This window comes from Papilio polytes, unplaced genomic scaffold (assembly GCF_000836215.1).
Source record: "Papilio polytes unplaced genomic scaffold, Ppol_1.0 DF824157.1, whole genome shotgun sequence".
Classification (NCBI taxonomy): domain Eukaryota; kingdom Metazoa; phylum Arthropoda; class Insecta; order Lepidoptera; family Papilionidae; genus Papilio; species Papilio polytes.
The window spans coordinates 424,449-452,361 of NW_013525047.1; the positions used below are offsets into that span (position 1 = coordinate 424,449).

Below are 27,913 nucleotides of genomic sequence, written 5' to 3' on the forward strand. Positions count from 1 at the left end.
TGAATACGAAGCGACAAAAGGCGCCGCTATGTTGAATATTTCATGGATTCACGTTTTGTAAGGAGTTAAATTTGGAGGAAGTTGTGCAAGGGTTACGTATGACCTTAAGTCGAACAGGTTCATTGCGTTAAGTGTTGAAGTTAGGCTTGAGAATATTTGATAAAAAAAATCTATATATATACTAATATTATAAAGGGGAAATATTTTTATTTTTATATGTATCGAAAAACTCAAAAACCATTGGGCAGATTTTAAAAAATCTTTCACCGTTAGAAAGGTAATTTATCTGTGAGTAACATAGGCTATATCTTTTATTTTTTTTAACTCCAGGGAGACGAAGTTGCCAGCAACAGCTAGTCTATATTATTCTATACTAATATTATAAAGAGGAAAGATTTGTATTTTTGTATGTATTGAAATAACTCAAAAACTACTGGGCCGATTTTAAAAATTCTTTCACCGTTGGAAAGGTAATTTATCTGTGAATAACATAGGCAATGATTTTTAATTATTTTTTTTTAAATTTCACAAGGAATTCACGAGCAACTGCTATCCGACTATTTGCTAAGGAGTCGTCGGTTCTCCAAAAGGTTTATACCAAGAAACAACAGTCTTGCAATACGCATAATTACGGTTGTCTCAAAATTCAGAGTCGACTAGTCATTAAGGTAGCAGTAGTGTTATAACGGACTGGCCGTATTTTTTGTGAGATTAAAATTGTAAGTTACCTGTACAATGCATCATGATTATACCTTGTCGAGCGTGCTGCTAGCTACGTTGTAAAATAACTCTTATGCTGTAGACAATAAGGGAGTTAGTAGCTGTCGATAGTATGAGTTTTAGAGAGCCCTGGAGTAAATTGATCGCGGTATGTCAAATCTACTTGATATTAGTAATTGGTGTTGCGTAGAAGCAATCTCGATGGATTCATCATTAGCGAATTGTGGTGGAAAGGTTGGGCAAAGGTCAATTTAAGTTTATATAGGGTAGCAAAGTTGATTATAATGTCCATGAAGTTTGTACTAGCAAATCAATAAATATAGTTGTGGATAAACAAGACGAATTACTTATAACTCGCTTCTAAAAATATAAGAAGTGTTTTATATTAGCTTCCGACCGCGACTCCATCCACGTTGTATTAATAAAAATAAAAGAAAGTAGCCTATGTGTTCTTCCACACTATCCTCTACATCTATGCCTTTCATCCAGATCCGTTCAGCCTTTAAGGCTACAAACATCCATCCAAACTTTCACATTTACAATATTAGTGAGATAATAAGATTTTTATGCGATAAAAAAACTTATTTTTAACATCTCTAACCTCATACGACTTGAATTAATGTTACTTTAATGTCCATAGAACAAGCATAGAGAATGTTAATTTTTGTTGCGAACGGTTCGCTTCAGTTCGTTGCCCTCGCCGGCCATATTTGACCATACTCTATGGTATGACTTGATTAACAGAGCATGACCATAAACAACAAAAGCCTTCTATTTATGTGTTTGTCCGTATTTGAAACGCATCACTGCTTTTTTATTTGCATCTTCAGCTTTATGGGAAAGTTGAACGATTATTCAAATTGTCTATGCAATTGTTAATTGGTTCATCTTTAGTTTTAAATTTTTTAGTGAGAAACTGATCGGTGCCTATATCGTATTTTTCACCCGAGTAAAGCAGTGGTATTTAAATAACATATTATAATGGTTCACGAATGTTTTAATAAGCTAATAAGTTAATTATAGTGAGAAGTTATATTTCTTATCCTCAAAATCACTTGTAAAACAGAAATCTAAAGACTATAGTACCAAATAATAAAACAAAAAAAAAAGACGAACAAATTGCATCATTAAAAAGGAAAAAAATCACCCTGTTTATTGATTTAATAATGAGAAATTCAATAAATGTTGATTATTATTGTTTATAGCGAGGTGACCTCAGATAACCTCTTTATATTGGATCATTTCTACGGAATTTCTAGCTCGGAGCGTGATAAGATTAAAAAAGCGGTCTCAGACCGCGACCTTGTGGGACGCCTGACAGATTTGTCCGACTTAGAACATGATTATTTGAAAAGACTTCTCTTATAAGGAAAATTTAAATAAGACAAGGTTATTATAATTAGGTAATTTAGATTTTTAACAATATTTGGAAGCCTCATTATTAGAAATATTGAAAAGCCTACACTTTATCTGAACGTGTCTAGACAAAACTAAGGACAGTATGGTTGCCAGATATGTTAGATTTTTTTTAATCTTCGCATTCAGATAAAACTGAGCGTGTGTAGCGGGCTTTACATTTTGGGATCTTTTCTATCAACTTATTGTTTTAAGATCTTAATTTAAAACTTTAATCAATCGTCTGATGATTGAAGTAAAGCCGAGCTATTATTATCAGTGATGGGATTAGAGTTTAAGATCTGACTAGATTTTGCCCGCGATACCGTCCGCGTGGAGTTCAAAAAAACAAAAGTAAGTAGCTTATGTATTCTTCCTGACTGTCGTCTACATCCATGCCAAATTTCATCGAGATCCGTTCAGCCGTTTAGGCTACAAACTCTAACAAACATCTAAACTTTCGCATTTATAATTATAAGATAAGATATAGTCCAGCGTTCTAGTCTGTATAACTAGATTTCCAAATACGCTGCAAAAGTTTAGACAATTCTATCAGTAAATAAGACTGTAAAATTGCATTCCATTTTCAATGTCGAACTGTTGTCTACCATTCCATGAATTGAATTAGAAAAGAAAAATAATCGTTACATGAATCTAAAATTATATTCAGATTTTATATCTAATTTTCCTTATACTATGTATTTTAACCTATTCCTTTGGAAACATCACAATTTATTGAATTTATCGGGAATCGTCGCAAGACTCGGATGGTAATGCTATTAACCTGCTATCTCGGATTCTTGTATGGTCCGTGTGTGGGAGAAATTGATACGACTGCATTAAATCGGCATGCAATTATGGACTTTAAACTGAATAACCAGAAAATAAGATGCAGATTTTATATTCGTAAAGGTTATCATACACGGATACAGTCGGCAGAGCTGCAAGTCGATAATAATCCGCTTTACATGCACCGTGTACGACCGCTCTTAGGAATATGTTGGTAGGTAATTTATTTGAAACAAGCTGTTCCCGTGCGACTTCATCCATATGAAATTATAAAAAAATATCTTATTGTTTACATTTGTCAAATTATCAAAAGCAAATGTCAAATTGACATGACATGACATACCTTGACAATCTTGCTTCCTTGATGTTGGCAGCAACTTATAGTCTCTTTCCCACATTAGAGTTTTTATCCAAAACATTCACCCCCTAAGTTTAATGGCGTGAAAATATATAGGCTAAAGCGTGACGTAAGTGTAGGGATTTTTATTAAAAAAAGAATTATTCAAAGATATGCTATAATTGCTGACATGTTAGGCAACAAAGAAGTGTGTGTTTACGCTTTATTATAATAGTATAGATAGCCAATTAAATTTTGTATTGCTTAGAATATTGTTTTTGAAAGTTAAAAATGGCATACGTTTGAATCAATGATGTATAAGTATTTTATGGCGGTGAGCGACCCTGTAGATATCTCTTAGAGATCGCAGAATGTGATGTGATTCAGCCGTTGAATTGTTTATGCAAGGTTTTGTTGGTTTCTTTAAGTACAATTATTTTAATAAATAAATCTCTTAAAAAGCAGCTTTATTTCCTTAGATTAAATTGGAATTAGTAACTTAATATAAGAGTATAGATTTTTGTAAGTGTGTAGAATGGGATGAAATTTAATTATAAACAGTACTGAACTCTCTGTGAGCCTAGTCGGTCTTCAGCCATAAGTGCTCTTAACGCATGCACTCTTATATGCACCCTACATTGTAAAAAGCAAATGTCGCAATTCTATATTCAAGGGATCAAACCCTTTGTTATACTTTCCTGGAGTATAGGGGTACATAGACCGGTTAATTGGTTTTCTATATTCCTGGTTTAGAATAGAAATCTTGTTTAATGGTTGTTTATCTTTTTTTCTTTGTCTCGGGAGGATTCATTTTTTTGCACGAGTATGTCTTTATGCGTGTTTGTACGCCTGTTTTATTATGGCGTCATGTTTCCATTACTAAAGATTGATGAGTGTACCGTTACAACGTATATGATAACCAGAATTTGACCAATGTTAACAATGAAATAAAGATTACGTGCGGATGAAGCCGCACGGGAACAGATAGTGAATATGACGCAGCGCGTTCCATATACAAGTAATTTCTTGCACTATGTTATTATAAAGATAATATTATCTATTATATTATGAAGGTTGTACAACATATAATTGGTGTTGCTCATACTGCTTGCAATCCGTAATAAAATCATCATTACATGCGATTCATCCCTTATCATAACATGCCCATACCACTTTACTTTTACTACTTTAAGATTTACATTTTGTGCCTTGAATTGGTATTCGTGAGCTTGCTACTGAAAGTAGCAAGAAGTTATTTAAGTCGATATCTGAACAGTAATATCATTTCTCAATGTACAAATAAACCATTAATTCGAGTACAGAGACGCGAAAATTGGTCCAAAAGGGCCATTGACCTGTTTGAATTCGACTGTTTGCGACCACAAGCTATTATTACGTCAAGTTAAAATAATAGGTCTCATGTTTCCTTACAATGAGATAAGATTTCCGGTAATGGGGCGTTGTTGAAACAAACTCGACCTTAGACATTTACGTTTGATTTAGCTTTTAGGTCTTAAATACAGATGCGTTAAACCTAGATTTATACAATCCTGAGACTCTATATTTCCTCTATCGAATGAGTAGAAAGTTTGTAAATTGAGAGAATTTCCATATACAAACCATTAAAATCTTGAAACAAAATATATTTGTCTCAATTTTTATTATGAAAATGATAGAGATGACATTCCAAATCCACAAATAAGTACAAGAATCTTACATTCCTTTACGCATAATATCTTTGACATTTAGCAAAGGAGCTTACATTTATGGTTGCTATGGCGTAATGGTTAGACAAAACTGGTAATCGAACGCAGCATGTACTATCCAGGAAATTGTCAGTGTCCCTCTATGCAACTCGTTTCAACGCAACTTATTGGTATTTAATCCATACTAATATAATAAAGCGTAAACACACACTACTTTGTGGCGTAAGATGCCAGCAAACAAAGCATATTTTTGAATAATTCTTGCTTTAATAAAAAACCAATACACTTATGACACGCTTTAGGCTATATATTTTCAGGCTATTGAACTTCGGGGGTAAATAAATAAGAAACTACAATTCATGTTCAAAAGTGACCATAAACTATAAGCTGCCAACATTATGAAAGCAAGGTTACTATGGTAACGGTAATTTGACAAATGTAAACAATAAAATAAAATTTTCATAACTTTATGCGGATAAATCCGCACGGGAACAGCTAGTTGGTTTATAAGAGGCGTAGTTTGTCTCAAGGAACATTGAACATTGAACAGCGCGAAGGGTCTTCACTGTACTTCTAAATATACCAATTTACTTTGATTTAAATCACTCTGAATTATCTTGGGTTAGTTAGACGCTAGCTACTGATCTACCATACCTAGTAATTTTGTATTTCTGTATCTATTCATGCTATCACATCTTCTGTGAGCAAATTCAGTAATCAGAAACTAGTTATTAGGAGATTTTAAACAAATGACTTAAGTTATGTTTAATCATTTGTTTGAATATAATGCTTAACTTATAACAATACTAAGTTATTATTCGTCATTAAATATGCATTACATTCCAATCTTATTGTAATTTTTATTAAATATAATAATTAACAACAAATATCGTAAATTTAAACATATTTAAGTCAATTATAATATTGCATCAATTACAATAGAGAGAATATAATAATGTTTTGTCTCAAATTGTTAAGATACCTTGTTTATAATCTGTAATGTTATATGACAAGTAATTTTCTTTTAATTATACTATTCATTGGAGATAATAAGCTATGGTTAAATTACATTAGTTAATTGTTAATATTATTTTTAATGGATAGTATTCAAAGGGTTAAGAGTACATTTATACAGATCAAAGAAGTAAATATAGACCGGATCGTGAACTAGATGGCGCATAAGTCAACTCTAACCGTGGGTTCTGCCGAAACACTGTGGAAATTAGCATAACAGACTTTTCAAAGTGAAAGGAAAAGAAACATATTTTGTCCGTGTTTCGTAATGAAAACTTACGATGGAAAACACACAGCAGACGTAATATAAATGCGTATAAAATTAGATAGAGACAGAAAATTCTGTAAGAAAAAACTTCCGAATTCAGTGCAATTTATCTTTTGCACTTCAAGTACTCGAAAAATATTCCGATAAGATATACAGTGATAGCAAGTGAAATGCGTAATTCATTAGATGTCGATGTACCGGTTGGTAATGCAAGTGTTTGAAGTACTAAAATGGAAGTGACGTCAGCATTTAGTATCTGTTTTCACGCGGATGTGGATTGTAACGCTATCAAATCGCGCCAGTGGAAAATAAGTAATTTTCTCCATACAAATTTTCTTTGATACACAATAACACAAGAGGATATATTAAGTTGCTTGTAGCTTATTAAATAAAAAACTGAAATTTAAAAAATTGACAACATAATTTAAGTCACTGACAATTTCCTTGCATGTACCACATCAGGTAGAAAAACACAATATGCGTTTGCGATTGTGAGTCGTAGGGAATGTTGCATAACATCATCCCAGGGCGTAACCGAACAAGCAAAATAATCGATTCGCTTTCTCCTAGACTTCCTTGACTTCCTGCTTCACTACTGTATGCATATTTACCTTTATAGCACACGGGACGATAACGACACGATTTTTTATCCCTGTTCTTATATCAGACGAGAAATGTTCTTTGTGAAAATAATCATTATTTTGATTTTTATGTGAGTTTATGATTTATACTATAACAATCATTTCATCACAAAGAAATGCATGAATTTTAGAAGTTTATCTTAAAAAATTCCACGTCCCAATTTTCATTAGCCTCATTACAATGTTCTTATCATTGTGTATTTTTTATTTACAGCAAATGTTTGTCTCCAGACTCAGAAGTGTAAGATTATTTCCAGTCATGTATTTAGTGTCAATTATTACCTTTACCGTAAGAACGTACCTCAGACTAAATCGCACAACTATTTCGTCTCGCTTTGATTCCTATGAGCTAATATGGACAGTGGTAGTGCCCGCTTTAACATCTTAGCACTGCAGGGCACGCCCGGTGTAATACCACGACCACACAGAAGACAGGCGTGAAATGGAAGCAATTCCGTGTTTCGTCTGATGAGTGTGATGCCGGAGGACTAATTTAAGTCCCTTTCTCTTTACCACCCTTTTCTTATAAGGAGATGATGGGAACGGGAGGTTGATTGGACGGAAGAGGAGATGCATAAGAAGGGGAAATATCCTCTTTATGTGCGTCTCCTCCTCCGTCAGATAAGGGTAGGCAACGCATCTGCAATTGCTGATGACCATGGGCAGCGGTCGCTTCGCCACTTTGGCGGATTCGGGTGGCCGCTTGCTCGTTTGCCACCTCATGTCATAAAAAAAAAATGGAGGTGCGCACACTATTCGATTTTTAGTTGTGCAACTAAATTATTTACTGTAACAATCGACAATCGCACAACAGTTGTCGATAGTTTCACTGTAAGGCTGACTGATTGTGACAAGGGAGATGTTCAATTCGCTTTAACGTAGGAATTGTAAATTGTCTAACAATCCAACGTGTAAAATATGTGAAGGAATCGGATTTTGTTACCTTATCTGACAATCACGTAATTTTTAAGTTATCTGAGCGTCTATCAGCCAGTGGTTGGACAATATTGGAAGCGTTTAGCTACGAACTTCATACAAAACATTCACTAGAAGTTGCGAAACTTGACGTATATACAATAATCAATATCGAATTACATCGAGATATGCAACACTAGATGCGTCATTAATCATTTTAAGTATGCACAATAACTTTAAATTATTAAAGTTTACTAGTTTAGTTTTTATTTTGTTTTTTTATTATGCGATTTTAATCAAGGGATCGTTATACAAATGTATACAGTTTAATGATTGTCAGTTGTTCATTGTGACTACATGAAAGTAGAATGCAGTCACGGTGGTGACGCGCAGGAGGCGGAACGGCTTTGATCCTATTGTAAGGTTTAAGGTCGGACGATTTGAACCTGATATGTTTTACAACCAAATTTGACGCCATACTGTGTTTAACGTTAATTTTTGGGGACAAATAAAACTGTCGCAGTTAAGGAGTCGTTAAGAGAATACCTTAGTGATGTGATTAGTTTGATACAGGTATTAGTGATATCCAAATTTTTACAAATTGCCGTCGATAGCCAATGACCTAAGCTAGGCTTAGAAGAGGGCATCTACCAAAATTTAAATCTTGTTTTACTTTTTCAGTTCTTTAAGAGGGGGGGGGGAGTGATTACACTAGCAGTAGTAGTATATACAGTTACTAAGTAAGTATACTGTTAAGAAAAATATCGGGCAACATTAGAACATCGGCATACACGTCCGTCCCTATCTGGCAGCTGTCAATGTCATTAAACGTATTAGAATAGCGCACCATTCTGACGGGATGGGTAGCTCTGAGTAATACATTTAAAACGTCTAATAAAACACACAGCAAAGTATACAAAGATAGACATAACCTAACCTAGTATTCAAATAGTTAAGTATCCTTTAAAAAAATTGCACTAAACAAAACTTGTTACTAAAGTTAAAGAAATAAACATGTGAAATATAAAAAACTAGCTTTCGCTCGCGACTCAGTATGCGTGGATTTGAAAAAAAAAGTAAGTAGCCTACGTGTTCTTCCAGACTATCAACTACATCTATGGTCAATTTCATCGTGATCCGTTTAGTAGTTTAGGCTACAAACTCTAACAAACATCCATCCATCTAAACTTTCGCTTTTATAATGATAGAGGTCAGGATTGGTTAAATATCTCGATAAATATTCCTACTTTGTATAAACGTGTATGACTCATACAAACATATCAGCTATTAGGTCAACGTACTTGCAAAAAGAAAACGTCTGTCGACATGCACCAACCCGGTTAATTGTGATAAGAGAAATTATAATAAACATTACTATGATAAGATTGTATGTAAATTGCATTATCTTATAAAATTGAAAAGTAGTACTTTTTATTTTGAACTAGCTGTTCCCGTGCCACGTCATCCGCATAAATTATAAAAACTATTTTAATGTTTACATTTGTCGAATTCTCAATTGCAAATGTCAATATTTCCGTTACCATAATATCCTTGCTTCTTTAATGTTGGCAGCTCGTATCGTATGGTCTCGTTCCCACATTAGGGCTTTTTATCCAAAATATTTACCCCCTTAGTTTAATGGCGTGAAAATACATAGCCTAAAAACATGACGAAAGTATAGGGCTTTTTATTAAAAAAAGAATTATTCAAAAATATGCTGTAATTGTTGACATCTTAGGCAACAAAGAAATGTGTATTTACGCTTTATTATAATAGTATAGATTTCTTCGCTATGTGCAAGTTACATCACGGTGTACACCGTAAGGCTTCCCTTGCTTGTCTAACTTAAATCAATAAGTCGATATCTATGCTATCAGTAACATACATGTATACTTATCTTTGCACAGTCGTGACGTAAGCTATCGATCAACACTCGACAGCTCTCACCATATCAACTGACACCTATCGAATATCAGCTTTCTACCTGATTCTAGAACTTTCTATATGCCCTTTCAACTAATTCTAATATGAATGATGATAAAACTGAAATTTCTCGTGTGGGCACCTCAATGCCGTGTTCTAAAATGATATTAGCGCCATCTAGTTTCTTTTTCTGAAACTAAACTTGTTTTAATAATTAAATTTCCGTTAGTTATATAGTCTATGTCAAAATTAATTTACGGAAGCTCTTTCTATTTAACATATGTAAAACATTTCCGCTATCCCACAAACATCGTGTTAAAACCCTGTACACACGTGTTCATTTAGAAGCGTATGGTTTGTATTGAAATTTTGTAAATAAACTTTCAAGGGCGATGCTCCGCCATCAGAAGTGTACCAAAATTAAACGATTCACATTTATTGAAAGTAATGTTGGAATATCTTCGGTCCATTTACTAAGAGTTGTACATTTTTATAACCAAGGATATTTTCTCAACAATATAATTTTTTAAGCGTGTCTAACAAACTACCTACGGAAAAAAACAACTATTAAAATCGTTGCTGTAAAGAATTTGACGCGTCAGTCAAGTAGTCAACCATGTGTGCAATTTTACCGTACTTTGTTAATTGCGGGAATTCTATGTAGGAGTTTTGAATTAACACTAGTTCCCAGTAAGTTAGCATGACCATTTAGATGTTGAAAGGACTAGGAAATCCTGTATTGCCTTCAAACGATGGTAATGTTTGATTACGTCCTGCGATGACTGGACATGATAGGAACGCTGTAGAAGCGTTCTTATATCGTTGATGTGACATTTTTGATTATAAAATTAAGATATATGTACATACTACGCCAAATAAACTGTGTTCGTTTATAAAATACAGTATTCTAACAAAAACACTCAAGTTCAATGCTCTTTCTCCAAAATAATTGTCGGAACTAATAACAATTCGTTTGAACATAATTTGTGGCCAGGCTGCGTTCTATCCTTCGACGTTGGGAAAAATGGGTTGCGTGTGGGTACGGAATGGATTGCTTCGGTATGGGTAGCCTATAAACATGAACATTAGCACCGCCTACGTGATAACTGGCGTACAGAGCTCGCTCTGTGCTCGCGTTAGACGCTACCCACTAAACGTACCAACTAACTGTACATAGACGGTAATTGTTAACGTTTTTTACAAGTCTATTTGAATTAATAATTTTACTACGAATAACTGCTATCTTTTATTATGTACGGAAGCAATTTTATTTCTATCTTTTATGAATTGAACCTCATAGATTGCTTCATCTAAGTTTGATTCTTATGAAATATCAAATTCGAAACTAGGAATTGTCCCGAAAACTTGAGGTATTATAAAAAAATTATTTACGTGTTATGATAATCTTCCATGTTCCTCATATCTGATGATAGTAATCATCTTTATCCATTAAGTTATGAAGAAAAAATCCAGTATCAGTCGCAACTGAATCACTTTCATTAGACTTATTGAGGAAACAACGTCAATCTGAACTAGATGAAGTTGTTAGAAACATCACACTTTGTATTCAGTGCACGTGCGTAATTGAATCTATGCTGTCAATGGTACGGACTTTAATAACATCTTCAAGGCATAATAACTGGCAGATACCTGCCTTTACTAGTTTACAAAAAAATAAAAAAACGCTTGGATGATTCTGAAAATAGAATAATTGGTGATCAAGTGTGGGTAATTACCTTTCAGTCTACAATTTTAACGTTTGTTTGATAATATTTCATTACTAATTAATTAAATGACTATGTATGGAGTATAATTGCATTATATAAAAAACGTCGTATCTGGCTATCCCAGATTTCTTAAGCGTCAAGATTAACACATCAGTTTCAAATGGACGTAAAATTTAAAGACGAGAAACAGCAAGGCAATTTAGCTGTACTTTTATTTCCATAGTAAAAGTACAGCTTAACGACTCGTTTTCTTAACGTAAATACTTGCTACATTTGTAATGTAAGGAAGTATATTTTTAACTTTTCATAAATACCGCTTGAACACGATTCCGCACTGATCCAGGTTCAAATAAATTTGAACCATAACTTGTGACTAGAATTGTATGCAACTGTGTTATGCAGATTAAACGATTTTCAGACCTCATAGGAAACAGTTGTGTTACAAACTGAGGATTCTAGCTGTTTGCTACAACTACTACATTTAGTTTATGTTAGTACTCTCGTTTTCGCAAAGGCATAAAATACTAGAATTGATAATGCTATGTCAAAAGTAAATTCTATATTATTTTAATAAATGGCCATATTGTGAGGTATTTCTGAGCAGAGAATTGAGCCTAGCTGGTAAATACTGTTATACAGTACGAAGCACGTACGACACATTTGTAGGTAACACGACTGTGTAAAGTTTAACAGCATTGTTAAAAATATTACAATGTTTTGACAAGTTCCATGTTCCTGTGCACGTTGTATCTATACTACTATTATAAAGATGTTTTGTATATATTGAAATAACTCAAAAAGTACCGGGCCTATTTTATAAATTCTTTCACCAATAAAAAGTTACGTTATCAGTTGGTGACATAGGCTGTTTTCATTTTCACGCGGGCGTAAACGCAAGCAACAGTTAGTTACTTTATAAACTCGTGGTTTGGATAATGACAGCGGATAGACGAGCAGAGTGCAGTAACCGTGTTTACGAGGCAATGCATTCATCATATCTGCATATTTGCAAGAAGCAGGTGTTTATAGTAGCGGTAAAACAAAACATTATTTCTTCAATTGTTGTACTGTGTAACGGACAAGCAGCAAGTCACACGAACGTGCGATATCCAGAGCGTTCCGCAAGGTCATGCAGTCGCCGTCGCTCGTCACGCGTTCCTCGATATTGCGCGGAGGGTAAGTCATAAGCGGAAGCGGGTAGATCGCGGAGTAGCTTTGATTGAGGTGCGGACGACAGATTATTAAGTAGATATTATTATTTATAATGCAATAACTTTGGAAAATATCACCTTTAATACAATTTATTAAAGGATTTCGTAATACCCATCATAAATTTTAGTTACAAAAATCCATGTGATATATTTTGTTATTTAAAGCAATGGGGTCATTTAAAACACTTTTCTGAATATTCAAATTGATTTCTAATAAGTATTAAATTAATGTACTCATGGTAACTCAAAAACAAGTGAGGCAATTTTATTATAATCGCTGTAAGCTATTGAATTGCGCCACCCTGTTCTGGACATAGTTTAAACCGTAATAAATAGCGGAGAAATACGAAACCGTAAATGATTTTTGTCACGATCATGCGCAAACGCAACATGCTGGATCAGCGAACTGTCGATGTCGCCTCACAATTAGTAATTTAGTTCAACATTCATATAGCTGTAGTAGCTGTTCCCGTGCGGCTTCATCCGCATGAAATTATGAAAATTCTATTTCATTGTTTACATTACATTTGTCAAATTACCAATAACAAATGTCAAAATGACATGACCTGACAAACCTTGGCAAACTTGCTTCGTTGATATTGGCAGCAACTTATAGTCTCTTTTCCACATTAAGATTTTTATCCAAAATATTTACCCCCAAAGTTTAATGGCGTGAAAATATATAGCCTTAAGCGTGACGTAAGTGTAAGGCTTTTTATTAAAAGAAGGGTCATTCAAAAATATGCTGTAACTGCTGACATCTTAGGCAACAAAGAAGTGTGTGTTTACGCTTTATTATAATAGTATAGATTAAATTAAGTAGTCATATTAATAAAACTAAGCTGTAAGTGAATTTAATTACCAAGAGACTACAAAGAATTCAATTTTGACTTGTAAACTAAGAGCGCACAACTTTTGTACGATTGTCGATTGTTTCGCAGTCAATTCAACTGTTTAGTTGCACAACTATATATCGTGTATACGCACCATACAAGCTCATAGGAATCAAAGCGCGACTAAAAAGTTGTGCGGTTTAGTCAAATTATTTTGGATAAAATCCCTAATGTGGGAAAGAGACCACAGGTTGCTGCCAAGATCAAGGAAGCAAGATTGCCATGCTTGTCATATCATGTCATTTTGATATTTGCTATTAATATATTTTAAAAAATTTTCAAAACTTTATGCGGATGAAGTCGCAAGGGAACAGCTAGTCTAAGTATAAATTTATCCTATCGCTGCGTCATCGCTGGCTTTCCGTTGAGCAATAAAGTTAATTCACTTATAATATCACAAACTCAGGTTCAATTGAAACAGCATTACATTGACCACCAAATAATGATGATGTTCGATGATAGGTTTCACGCAAATCACTCCGATCTTCACATAGCAATTTACAAAGTGTGCCATGTGTTACCTTAGTGTGGCAATCAGCGGTTGGTTTACACTGTCGAAACGTCCTAAATCTTTATCTATCGACTGTTCCCGTGCGACTTCATCCGCATGAAATTATGAAAATTTTATTTTATTGTTTACATTTGTCAAATTATCAATTGCAAATGTCAAAATGACATGACAAACCTTGACAATCTTGCTTCCTTGATGTTGGCAGCAACTTATGGTCTCTTTCCCACAAAAGGATTTTTATTCAAAATATTTACCCCCTAAGTTTAATGGTGTAAAAATGTATAGACTAAAGCGTAACGATGGTGTAGGGCTTTTAGTTAAAAAAAAGAAAGTGTGTGTTTACGCTTTATTATAATAGTATAGATTTAAAGGAAAGATTTGTAATTTTGTATGTATTTAATTTACGTAAAAACTACTAGGCCTATTTAAAAAATTCTTCCACCTTTCAAACGGTAATTTAACTGTAACATAGGTTGTCTTTTTATTACTTTTAATTTCACGCGGACGAAGTCGCAAGCAACAGCTAGTATCTTATGTAGTTAATATGAAGCCGTTATTTGCAATTTTTATTACACTATATGTCATCACAAGGTACTTTATAGTGAAAATTTGTAACAATTACAAACAAGTGTAATTATTTTTAATGTACATAAAATGACTTGTTATTTCAAGATGAGTAAAAACAGTTTTATTTAAGTAAAAGCGACAAAACGCTCGTCATCGTATCCTAGATTTCTTCCTCTTTATTTTTAGTTAAGATACAAACATTTTCCATAAATTAAAATTTAATAATAAATGTAGCAAACGTTATAAATTATTTGTAATATAAAGAAATGGCAATATTTTCTCTTTATAACATACTTTTGCCTGCGACTTTAGCGACATATTGAAGAAAATCTTAGTAGGTAGCCTATGTGTTCTTCCAAATCGTGATCCGTTAACTAGTCTTGAAAATACCAACTATCAAACATCAATCCAAACTTTTGCATCAATAAAATTAATTACGAAATATCTTGGATAATGATAAAAATTATGCACATTTTATAAGGTAACAGTAATATAATAAATGCGTACAGCTAAACCTTCCCTTGACTTGGTCAGCCAACCTTATAGCGGCATTTCTTCGACCGTGACTGGCCTCGAAAATTATTGAGCGAATTACAAATAATTATACGCGATATTAGACCGTTACTTAGTCATTCGCACTGCGGGTAGTGTTTCAAAAATCTATCTAACTCACCGACTTAAAATCCTTTGAATCGATACCTGGAAATAAAATAAATACAATTAGTTAAGTTGAAAGCGGTTACGGTCAAAGGCAAGCGTTAAGTGGCTCGGATCACATACAGTTACCGTAACGAGCAAAAACTTCGAAACGGGAGCGGGTCAGCCGTGTCACATCACTAGTTCACTAGCTTAGCGAACTAGTGATGCGACAGTATCATCGATGTCGATAGACACACAAAGAATCACAAGGAAATAATAATCACGCTTCGCATGTTAAAGAAAAAACAATACAATAATTACAACACTGAGGGATTAAAAATAAAACCCTGCTTTCTATTATAAGAATATATCACAATGATAATTTAAAACGAAGACTCTCAACGGCAATCTAAACCAAAGAAACTCTACTTTTACTATAAAAAGCAGAGTTTCTTTGGTTTAGAATTAAAAGTAAAAAAGTAATTAAAAAGAAGACAAAGCAACGTATCGGTTTATTTAATTCGGGTACATCGATAACTAAGTCAACGGTCACAACACTATTCAATTCTGGTTATCAATTTAGATGAATTGACATAACAAGATTGAATGTCCGCAGCCATACATCACGAAATCAGATCGCTACGGCTCTCTTTCATACGCCAAATAACAAAAAGAGACAAATCTATTTCGCAAAGTTTGTCAGTGATAGATTAGGCGTTTCAGCATTCCTTTCATGGTTAACAAGAAATCACTGACCAGGTTAATATAAATTAGCGAAGCTAATTTTTTACATCGTAAGCTCCTACCACTTAATTCTGACTGTAAATTAACTTAGATTTTCTTGCCTAATTTGTCTGAAACACGTAAATAGATAAAACACTAAAGGCTTGTTCCACCACTGGCTGATAGAGGTTCAGATAGCTTAATGACGTCACTGTCAAGGTAACAAAATCCGACATTTCCATCACATATTTTACATGGATGGTTATCAGACAATTTACAATTTGGTGGGACAGGCCCTAAGCGTACCAAAAAAGAATACCGATTTCCAAACAAAATGCACTAAAAGATAGAAAATTAAAGGTGATATAATTAAGGAAGTGATTGATTTGACCAGTAGAGCTAACTCGCGGACCAATACTACCAAAAACTGGTACGCCGACCCCGCATAAATTGGTATAAGATATACTTCTAAAGAATTGATTGAAGTTTCTTCGAAGTTACATTAGAGATGGCAAGATGTTATCGATGCAGAATTGCAACCGTGGGAAACTACCGACCTTGTTTACGTAATGCTTGTATACGTTAGTTCACACAGATATTTTTATCAAGTTTTTTATTTGGCTTTTTAACAGTGCATTATAATTTGGTTTGTTTTTCTCACACTGAGGTTTCCCTTTCAAACAAGGTCTTAAGTCTTAACAATTGCTACCAAAATTTCTCAAACTTCGTTTAGTTTTTTTTACATGAGTACATAAAATAATACACAATGTTTATAGTTTCAAATACAACATTTTGATTTACATTCAAATAGCGCTGATGTCCATAAATGCTCGTAGAACATTGGGGTCTTCACAGAACCTAGAGAAGTACGATAGCAAGAAATTTGGTTGAAGGTTATCAAGAACTGTAGCAACTACTCTCGCCCCAGGATGAAAAAGGGAAGTGAATTTGGTAGGGGATTGGACGTTTAGGTAGGAGATATCCTCTTTCTGTTCGCCCTGTCTCTGTTGATTGAAGGTATGATTTGCTTATCAAATGCGGATGTCTATAGGAAGCGGTTCCTTCTCTATTTTGGTAAATTCCGTTGGCACTATAATAACCAATCAAATAGTTTAGGAATCATTTGTTTAGCTGCTTTTAAAAGGTATTCATAAACGTTTAAAATCCGGAGTCAATAAACATGATCACAGTATGTGTGACCAATTCCCGTAACATACCAGCATACTGGAACTTTATCATATTCTAGATTATTCTACGCACGTACCAGTTTGTCCGGGAGGCGGTCCACTAACGGCCGCGCGACACAAACGCGCGACTATTAAGCCAATTACGAGCGCAGCGGCGGCGAAAAAAAACGCTCGCTCGCACGCGCTATGTGTGCCACTGTGTCGCCATGATTACTGAAAAGCGCGGGACAATTATGGAGGGATATCATGTAAATAAATAAATGAGCTTTAATCAAGACTACATTACTATAATAGGATGGTTAGAGACATTATGAATATGTATACCTTAATGGAATATAAACTTAGCTTCTTCGAGTCAATAGATTTTATACTGTCTATATATACACTATATATGTCTGTATATATACTGTCTGTATATATTAGTCAATTGTAAAAACAATCGATTTTTTGCCTTCAGTTAATAATAATTCTTAATATAAGTTTTTCACCTAATAGGCCTTGTTTATGCGAATAGAAAGCGTTAAAAACGTTCAATTTCTTATTCAAGAACCATTATTTTAAACACAAACTGAATTTCAAAACATTCCGATAAATTATAAAGATATTTCCAAATTATAAATCAAACTGCGAAAATCGAATAAAATATGCTTAATAACACTTTTCATTAATATGTATTAATGTAATTATTTTACATGTCCCGACTTAATATAAAATAATGGTCACCATATGTCGACAGCTTTACCGACGGCGAAAGTGGACGACGCGACAAAAACTATAACGACTTCACATTTCAGCAGAATATTTTTTTCATACTCGTATTCAGGATTTTCATTCATGGCCCAGGTCATTCATGGTCATTTCGATTGAATAAAATTTTTATTTGATAGATGTTTGAGAATAGCCTTCTAACACTACGCAGAATCTTAACATTACTTACAGTAACTTTGCTCATATTCCGTACCTAAAGCTAGTATGTTAATGGCAGCAAGTTAACAGTACTTACAGAAATACCATAAGCAATGTACACAATGCAGTGGGGCCACGTAACTGACGGCTATAAAAGTGCTCGGCACGCGCACTGGGTCAATCCGCGCGACTAATTTCACCACACGAACGCACGAAGAGCGGACAGACTGTTAGCGGATAGCGGAAAGATGAAAGAATGTGTCTAAAAATTAACTTGTTTCATATTTATATATATTTAAGTCGAAAAATGTTGATATGCAGAGTATGGAAATGTTTTTTAACTATTAAAATAAATGTGGGTTTGATATTTTGTTGTTATTTTTTCTATTTTCAAGCTTAAAAATGAACTATACAGTCGCAGTGCAAAGCAGACTTTGTATTCAGTTTGGATTTCGCTATAATTTTTTTTGTTGATATATTCATTTTAAACAACATACACACGTGGCTTGCAACAAAAACAAGTAAATGCAAGTAGGCGCCATCACAAATCGCTCGTCACTCCCCGCTAACAGTCCGCCCCCACGTGGCGCCATACTAAAATAGCCCCGCCGAGTCGATGCGTATGAGTGATGTGGGTAGACAATTTCGGCGTTATGCGACCGCGTCACGACATCTCATTGTATGTCACTAGTTTTTAACTGTTACTGTCTAACAATATGGAGTAACTGACATAATTAATTACTTTGATTTAGATCATTAAGAAATACTATGCAATTTTAACGCAATGCGTTCCGATATAGATTTTAACATTCTAAAACTTAATGTTGATTGACATTTACATTCACTAAAGTCTCTTACGGCCGAATACTGAAACGATTTAATGAATCAACGTCTTAAATGATAACGACACAATCAAACTCCAAATTCCATTTATTTTTTAACTTATCAGATCATGTGCGATGCTTGCCAAGAGAAATGTTTAAAATTCGTTTCAGTATCAAGCTATGTGAGAAAAGGTTTTATCCACATTTAATACAGAAGCGTATACGGTTGCATGCACGAAGTGTGAACGGCCCCTTTCAAATGTTATCAGCAAAGAATGCGACCATCTGATATTAATATGCAAGACAAGCCCAAAGGTATTCGAAAGTCGGTCGAATGCTATCATAAAAATAATAAACATTACAAGATAATGTGCAGGAACTAAGCTAAAACATCTAGAATATCTACATTGCTTGCAACATAATCTTGGAACCTATTTATGCAATACCTCGATTACTCGTAAGATAGGCAAAGAGAATGTGAAAAATGTATGGTCATTACAGTAAATTCTCTATTACAAATTTTGCAAAGCATAACGCTTGGAGTCCATAGGCAAATAGTCCCCATTAAGAGGCTTTGAGTCTAAATCAGCGGGTTGACTTCACACATATCTTTCCATCTTACTAATATTATAAATGCGATTTAGATGGATGTTTGTTAGAGTTTGCAGCCTAAACTGCTTAACGGATTTCAATGAAATTTGGCATAGAGGTAGAGCATAGTCTGGAAGAACACATAGGCTACACACTATTGTTTTTTTAATTCCACGCGGACGAAGTCGCGGGCGAAAGCTAATTACTTATATATGTAGATTGAATCACATTGTTTTCTTTTTACCGCAAGGACATCGGGTAAATGTACATACAAAATTCGTAAAACACATTGATATAACCCTGACCGATGGTCTTTTTGGCTACGTGAAGCAAAACATGCTGTCTCAAATTTTGCTAGAAATAGTTGAAAATTTAAGTATATCCTCTGTAGTAGAAATACTTGTTATACATACAATGTTATGAATCATTCCGTCTGTTGGTATAGGGGTGGTGGTCGGATGTAATAAAAATGTATAAAAACAGTACCGTGTTTCATTACTATATTCTGACGTAATTTACTTGGCACAGTTTAGTAAAATGACTGCGTTGAAACATACAATGAAGTCGATTCAAAATATAATCTGTCGTGAGCTATATGTGACGCGTAGAATTAAAAAAAAAAACAAAAGTAAGTATGTGTTCATACAGTGATACATTCAGTAGTTTAGGCTACAAACTAACATCCATCCGTATAAATTTTCTCATTTATAATATTAGTAATATTTACCTTTCCCCGCGACTTCGTCTGTACGGAATTGTATTCACATTGTATGTAATGACTAACTGTTCCCGTTCGACTTCATCCGCATAAAATTATAAAAAAATTATTTCATTATTTACATATGTCAAATTATCAATTGCATATGTCAAAATGACATGACTTGATGACAAAGCATGGCAACCTTGCTTACTTGATATTGGCAGGTACTTATAGTCTCTTTCAGACATTATATAGCCTAAAACGTGACGTAAGTGTAGGACTTTTTAATAAAATTGAATTAATTCAAAAATATGCTGTAATTGCTGACATCTTAGGCAACAAAGTGTGTGTTTACGCTTTATTATAATAGTATAAATTAGCCTAATTTTGGGTAAATTACACATAGCAGCAAATCTTACTCGGTACAATATAATTAAGCTTTTAGGTTACCGTTTCATTTTCGTTTTCAATAAACATTAAAAATTTCACCGCAAGCATGCATTAAGATAATAATATTCACACCTCGAGAGAAATGCAACTTTTTAATACAAGCAAATTAAAGTATTTTGTTTCTGCAGTAAAATGTGCAATTTGTTAAAGCAATTTTGATGCAGTACTTAAAATTTGTTTTCGTGAACACAATTGCTTAGAAAAATGTCACAAATACTTATTTAAAAGTTAATTCAAAGACAATCAAAACTGTATCTAATTCGCGTAATAACAAACTATGCGTCATTGTTAGTTATAATGGATTCAAGTCACAATTTCGACCAGAGTATAAAATTACCGCAAATAGTATAAACCGAAATCACTAGGCGTTCTTTACTTTAGTAGTTAAGGTTAAAAACGATATCACATTTATCTTACAGATAAAAACAAACATGTATATCGTAAAAGATTTAGAAAAAAAAATGTTAACTAGCTTTCGCCCGCGACTCTGTCCGCGTGAGATTAAAAAAAAAACAATAGCCTATGTGTTCTTCCAGACTATCCTCTACATCTATACCAAATTTCATCGAAATCCGTTAAGCCGTTTAGGCTACAAACTCTAACAAACAATCATCCATCCATCTGTCTAAACTTTCGCATTTAATATTACTAAGATGGAGACATGTGTATTGGTAAAATACGGACAGAAAAAGACAGAAAACACGATGCCATTGACAATGTGTTCTAATTTCAAATAGTTTAAATTCTTTCTTTTTTCTAAATGGTTCAGATTTAAAAACATGTAAAAACTCCTTGAACAAAATACATACGATAGTCTGTTTTTTTATAGCCAGTGTCAATAAAAAGACATGTCAACTGTCAGTAATGTGATGACTTTATTGTTTGTCGTCGCCAAATCGCCTCGGCCTTGCCTTGATTTTGAACCACATCAGTCGATTTGTCAATCGCTTTAAATACAAGTATATTATAAACCTTGTAAATGTATAAAGTTTTCAATTAGATGTCTCCAATTTTGCTCAAGTAAATCTATACTAATATTATAAAGAGATTTATATATGTATTGAAAAACTCAAAAACTACTGGGCCAATTTTAAAAAGTTCTAAAATTACTAATAAATAGCTACGTTATCAGTGAGTAACATAGGCTGTATATTCGCGGACGGAGACGGAAGCAACAGCTAGTCTTATATTATAGGATACCAAAAACTTTTATATTTCATGATAACCTCACATTTTTCTCCACTAAAGGACTATCATATCCTTAGTTAGGGATGACTAGGTCTTAGTCAACGCTGACCCAAAGCGGGTTCGTTGACTTCACTTTGAATGTCTTCACAAACATGTACTGGATGAGATGTTTTTCTTAAGAATTTACATGATATCTTACTAATATTATAAAAGCGAGAGTTTAGATGGATATTTGTTAGAGTTTATAGTAAACGCTGAACGTATCTCGATGAAAGGCATAGATGCAGTCTGAAAGAATATACAGGTTAATTCTTTTTGTTAATTTTTAATTCCACGTGAACGGAGTCGCGGTCGAAAGCTAATTAAAACATAAGATTGTTTACAGTAATAGCGTTGTATTAAGGTTACATTGCAACACGTTTTTGTGTGGAATTTTTTCATTACGAATCAATGGGTATTGTTTTAAATTGGGACCTCACAGTTACTTTGTGCAGGATTCCGCGCGCGTGCTCATGGACACCGCAACTTTTCACGAAGTACACTAAAACAATAGTTAGCATACAGGGTGTTCTGAAAAGACGTATAATTGACTACTACAGATTCCTTGGTCGATAATATGATTAGACCACACTTACCTCTATCCAACGTTGCTTCGTTTGAACGCTTGAATGCCCTAAATAGATTGAGATCTCAGACCATGATGACGACACTTACTCGTAAATTCAAAATCTTTTCTGTTATACGATTAGACAGTACTCGTTTGTGATGTAACCAAATGACCATTAGTTATTCTGTCCAATTAGACAGTTACGGGCTTTTATTCGTATAGTTTTCATTTGTTAAACTACATCTTTTTGTGAAACAAGCCTTAGTCATCAAATCATCAGGGCCCTCGAAAACTCGAACTAAAAAAAAATATTGTAACTTTAAACCCGCCTGTACAATCACTGACTATCTTACTAACATCTAACTTATATTATAAATGCGAAAGTTTAGATGGATGGATGGATGGATGTTTGTTAGAGTTTGTAGCAAAACGACTGTACGGATTTCGATGAAATTTGGCATACATGTAGAAGATAGTCTGGAAGAACACATTGGCTACTCAGTTTTGTTTTTTTTTTAATCTTACCCGAACGTTGCGGGCGAAAGCTAGTAAGATATAGTACAAGATATCTAAAATTAATTAGAAAAGTTACTGCTACACTAAAATAGTTTAACCTTAGATGATACCAGAATTAACACATGATGCCCAGTGTCATCAATCTCCGCTTGTTATCCGCCCATTGTTGCAGATCAACAAAACCGCAACACAACAAAAAGAACAACGTTACAACATAACCACAACATTACAACAAAAGACACGTAACGCAGTCTTACGATAGTTTCACACTAGGGTAGTATCTATACATGTAATAAGCAGTGCAGTATTGCTATTATTCGAACGCATATTTACTGTAGCTATAATAGCAATAATACTTAGTCTACTGCTCTGTGTGACTACTACCCTCGTGTGAAAGCATAACGCAGGTCGCATTAGCAATGCGAGTCGCGAATCCATCATTATGCAGGCTTCGTCTCGTCTCAAAAATGTCCTTGTAGGACGCATGCAAATTCATAGACACTCTTATTTTAATGTCCATAAGGTTCATATTGTCAACTATTATGCAAATGATAACATTGAATATGAAGTGTTTATAATTGTAAATTAGATCTTATTGCCTTGTGATAAGAGTGATGGTGTAGTTCCGTAGGTGAATGTTTAAGTTTGTAAAATTTCGATTGTCTTTTGTTTGAAGATGGAGATATATCATAATAACAATGCGGGGAACATGCGACAGGTTTTGCTTCACGCCTCTAAATGTGCATATTCTTAAAGAAGATTCTTTGCTTTTATTTATTCTAAGTAGAAAGAGATCGGGACATTGACTTAGGGACACAATCATACTAATATTATAAATGCGAAAGTTTAGATGAATGGATGGATGTTTGTTAGAGTAGTTTGTAGCGTAAACGACTGAACGGATTTCGATAAAATTTGGCATAGATGTAAAGGATAGTCTGGAAGCACACATAGGCTATTTGCTTTTGTTTTTTTTTTAATTCCACGCGGACGGAGTCGCGGGCGAAAGCTAGTATCTTATAAATGCGAAAGTTTAGATGGATGTTAGTTAGAGTTTGTAGCCTAAACGCATAAATGGATCTAGATGAAATTAGGTATAGATATAGAGGATAGTCTGGAAGAACACATAGGCTACTCAGTTTTTATTTCCACGCGGACGGAGTCGCGGGCGAAACTATTTGCATCTTGGAACTCTCTTGTTAAATGTGAATGCCCTTTTGATGCAAAAACTCAAAAGAAATTATCTAACTCCATCCTCCATGTTTAATTCACACTCCAGACAGTCTGTCATCACAGCGCCCTCTCCCGGGAATAATAAAAAACGTAGACAATCGCAGGCATAGGCAAATATTACCTTAAAGCATGAAAATATCAACCTTAACACCTTAGGCGAAAGTATAAAATGCAATATACACTAAGGGACTAACCTTAAGTGCAAAAATGAACCTTATCTCAAACGCCGAAGGTATTTCTAAATTTCTCTTTTTAAAGTAACTTCAGGAATCATAGTACGTGCCTAAAAGTTGTTTTGTCTGGATGTAGCTTTTGTTTCTTAATTTGTAGTGACGTGAAGGACAAAGGAACCTACTTCAATGCACTTGAGACGTATGAATTTCAGAGGGTGTTCGTGTTTTGAAATTTAAAGTTGGCTTGAACTAAGTGTAAAGAAACATGTTACATAGAATCCGACAATTACTTAGGCAGTTGAATCTACACTAAGGAATCCTTTAGTTTGTATTTGAGGTAAACATACGAGATTATCAATGCATTTCAAATTACTATTTAAGCAATCGTTAATGTGAGAAAATTCGAACAATGCTACGGAAGACACGGATCATCGGTAATGACACATTGACCAGTTAACCTGATCCTTACATATCTTACAAACTTCCAGTCACTGAGAAGGTAGCTGTCTTAGCGAGGTCTACTGACACTGGACGAACAGACCACGCGAGTCGACCCTTGAGACTTGATTACGTCTAACCTGTGGGAACACCAGTGAGGTGTAATTTAAGAACAAAAGAATTTTGAATATCATTCTATGATATGTCTAGTTCAATTCTTTAGATATAGACAAGCTGTTGCCCGCGATTTTGTCTATAAGGACTACTTAAGGCCGACTTATATAAAACTTAACCTCCGCAAAATGAATATGCACATTGTTATTTATATCTATGCTTATATAATAAAGCGTAAACACACACTACTTCGTGACGTAGGATGTCAGCAACCACAGCATATTTTTGAATAATTCTTTCTTTACTAAAAACCCCTACACTTACGACACGCTTTAGGCTATATTTACACGCTAATAAACTTAGGGGGTAAATACATTGGAAAAAGACCTACTTTTGGGAAAAGGACCATAAACTAAAAGCTGCCAACATTGATGAAACGAGGTTATTATGGTAACGGTTATATTTGCAATTAAGAATTTGAATAAATGTAAACAAAAAAATATCGTTTTTACAATTTCACGCGGATGAAGCCGCACGGGAACTGCTAGCTTAGCTTCAAGAAAACCATAGAATAATGATCGTGTGTGAGAATTATGGTTATTCTATCGTTTTTCGATTGTGAGAGGTCTAAAACACCTTCATTGTGGCAATGACCCTATCAACAGTACCGATGGAAACGAAATGGTCACTCCCGTAGCGTGACAATCTCGCATTTAGACCATATTAGGATTTCCTGTATACTCAAGATGGTATATTTATTTTTCTATTAAGACATTGTCACTGGATATTTCTTTCGGAAGATTTCTTTGTAAAAAAAGAAAGGAATTATACCAAAAATTAAAAAGATTAGGTGAAAACACAAAGGTGAGTGTGATTGCTTTTTTGATTCTTTTATGTTCTTGATATATTTTTTTGTATTATAAACCACTGAATTGTGAAAGTAAACAGGTGAAATGAACATATGATATAGTATTTTGTGCCTATTTCGACAAATTGGCGCTGACGGTTAAGTTGGTGACCAAGAATTCGTAATTAATTGTCACTAAGGACAACAGAGGCGCATTTAAATCTGAATAAAGCAAAAACTGTCTGTTTCAAGTAATAACCTATCTATTTATAGAGATCAGTGGTGAAAACTCATTTTATATGAGAAGTTTTAACTACCTTTCATTGTTAGGGACTAGGGACTTTTAATAAAGATATTGGATCATTGCTTTCTTTTATTCTTAACATTTCTGTTTATTCGTCGCGTATCTCGAAACGTCTATACGTCTCAAAAGTAATATATTCTATGAAAACGAACGCGTGATGGAAATTGCATTGTTCTGCACGCGAGGCTTCGCTATTCAAAAGACAATGGACATTTTTTTACCTTCTCCTGCATTCCAATGGGTTTAATTACTGTGATTACAATGGTGACGTCATACAGAAACTGTGTTAATGATGTAAGATGATGAAGAGTATCTTCCGAGTTCAGGGTTCAGATAGAAACATGCTTTTAAACGTATCTCTATAAACTTCTATATTACAGTTCAACTTAAAAGTAGGTTTCCACTGGAGAAACAACACAAAAACGTATACTTTTTTAAAAGGTTGATCCGGCAGTGAAAACTCACTATTAAGAGCAAGTTGTCAACAAGATAATTCTAATAAAAATTGTTCTATTTAATAAGTCATGAGTATGTACTAAGCGACAAAAGATATATACTCTCTCGGTTCTAAACCATAATATGTGACATGTTTTTTGGCTGATAATGTTAGAAAGTGAAAGCCTATACAAGTCTTTTTAATATGTACACTTTTTTTGCAACCGACTGTACAATAATTACGCAGCAGTAATGAAATATTTGTTTTGATTGAAACAAGAAGGTTGTTTATTTTAAATACATGAGTAAGATTTAAAACATATCTCCGCAAGGAACCAAAACATCCGTGACCTTCTACCGACAGATTATAAACTAACTGAATACTGTATTCATATTTGTAAACACGGACGAATTGATTGTATATTATAACTGGAGTCTTGGTAATGCTAATGGGCGTGGACTGTAGGGTGACCAGGACTTTCTTAAGATATTTTAAATAAATAAATAACAAATAAAAACATCTTTATTATTGTCATAAAAAATATTTTAGTGGTTGATATACATTTTAACTTATATCGTATGATAAAAAAATAGTACTTTGAGGTTAAAATTATAACTTTATTTATACTATAAGAAAAAATAAGACAATTTATCAATTACTCCCCCTCCTACTAATACTGAACGCGTCCAGCGCTCGTCTGTCCAGTACCGTCAGATAACATGACGTCATGAGGCCATCAGCAAAGCTTATGCGCACAACCTACATATATCCAGTACAATATTATCTTTTTATATTCTCACTGCAAAGTTAAAAGCTTCTAATAGTTATTAATTTAAAAATCAACATTATGACACTCCGAAAAATTCGAATCTTATCACGTATAGGCCGATCTATAAAATTAGGTCGCAATCGAACTGATACGTTTATCCTCGACACATCCCCTTTATCCTCCTGTTATTACAAACAGAATAGTCTCAGTAAGTAATAACGTGTGGTGCAAGTAGTCGATGCGCAGATCCGCGTTACAGATCATTGTGCGACCTTGCCATATTCGAGCCGCGCCTCTCACTGCAGCTATAGTTCCATTCAAACCTTATAAACACTCGCTATTTTGTACTATAAACTGCGGACACTAGTTTAGGTACCCTCGTTGAAAGAAAGCGGGTGCAGGGTAACATTTATGACGCACACTTTTGTCCAGCTGTAACTCATTAACTGTCAAAAACGACAGCAGAGGCGCGTCAGTAGTATGGTTTATACCTTTTTTTCTAAATATTTGGGAGTTTACTAAATAACTTTGAACAAAGTCACTTTCTTTAAGACCAGTTATTCTAAGCAAATATTCCTGTTTCTGTCATCTGCGAACACACGCTCGCATGTCATACCGAGCAGCTATTGCGTTTGAATCTTATTATACATA

General features: G+C 34.1%; 1 protein-coding gene across 5 annotated transcripts in view; it reads right to left on the reverse strand.

Annotated features, from left to right (window-relative positions):
* The window catches only part of LOC106111688, a 108,826-nt gene that overhangs the window by 68,717 nt on the left and 12,196 nt on the right, over positions 1–27,913 (reverse strand). For 3 of the 5 annotated variants that reach the window (XM_013293834.1, XM_013293833.1, XM_013293828.1), the window contains exon 2: positions 15,291–15,316. The exons of 1 other annotated variant lie outside the window; for it this stretch is intronic. The gene's annotated coding sequence lies outside the window, so the exon portion shown is untranslated. Of the gene's footprint in view, positions 1–15,290; positions 15,317–17,243; positions 17,351–27,913 lie in introns of those variants that run through there. One more of the 5 variants, XM_013293831.1, reaches the window with a different exon arrangement.